This window comes from Chondrus crispus, genomic scaffold, assembly GCF_000350225.1.
Source record: "Chondrus crispus Stackhouse genomic scaffold, scaffold_247, whole genome shotgun sequence".
Taxonomy (NCBI): domain Eukaryota; phylum Rhodophyta; class Florideophyceae; order Gigartinales; family Gigartinaceae; genus Chondrus; species Chondrus crispus.
The window spans coordinates 120,125-121,000 of NW_005179124.1; positions in this window are offsets into that span (position 1 = coordinate 120,125).

Consider the following 876-nt stretch of genomic DNA (forward strand, 5'->3'; position numbering starts at 1 on the left):
ATTGGCGTTCCAAAATAGTGCAGACCGCACTATTTGCAGTATTCGGGTGTACTAAGTTCTTTGAAACCAGCTAGTTCCTGCTCCACCCGAGAAGCCCAAGTGGGGCGGCGTGTTTTGAATACGATAGATTTGTCTTTTCAAACATCCTCAGAAAGTAATGAACCCCATGTACGCTGCCAAGCGCTTCTCCCCTTGTTGTTGTCAGGTGAGATGGAGGAACAGCAGCGGTGGGGGGAGGTAATGTGAGGAGCAAGGATCAGGGATGGTGGGATGGTGGGATGCATGTTGTGGACTAGGGGATTTAGGGGGTTGACGTCTGCTACAGATCTTCGAAGTACTGTAAAGTTACTTGTGAAGCATACGCTGTGTTTCTGTACGGTCGATGACAGCCGTGATTGGTCAGTTACTATCCTTTGCAACTAGTCGACCAACCAAATAGCATATCAGCCATATTAAGAAAACGGTCGGCAATCGGCAATTGGTCGGTGAACCAGTTTGCAATCGACCAGATATTATTCCATGCAGATAGATACAAATTAATCGTGCAAAATATCCTGAACCATTAGCCAACCAATCGCTTTTACACCAACCAATCATCCGCCAATAAATGTCCAGCACCCACCATTACTGGACCACCAGATCTGCTAGGGCACAGTGCGCGAGGATTTCTTTTGGGAATCCCAGAAGAAGGACGTGGCACAGTTTTTAAACAGCTTTACTCACTGTTTGGCTACCCGTGCTGGAGAGCGCATCCCGAGGCTACTCGCTTCCGCTCTTCAGACGGAACGGCCGAACGTGGTGCAGCACATGGAATACTTGTTCATCGGCGCCAGCAGTACTGAACAGAAGTACGTGCTGCTGATTCGGGCCGATCTG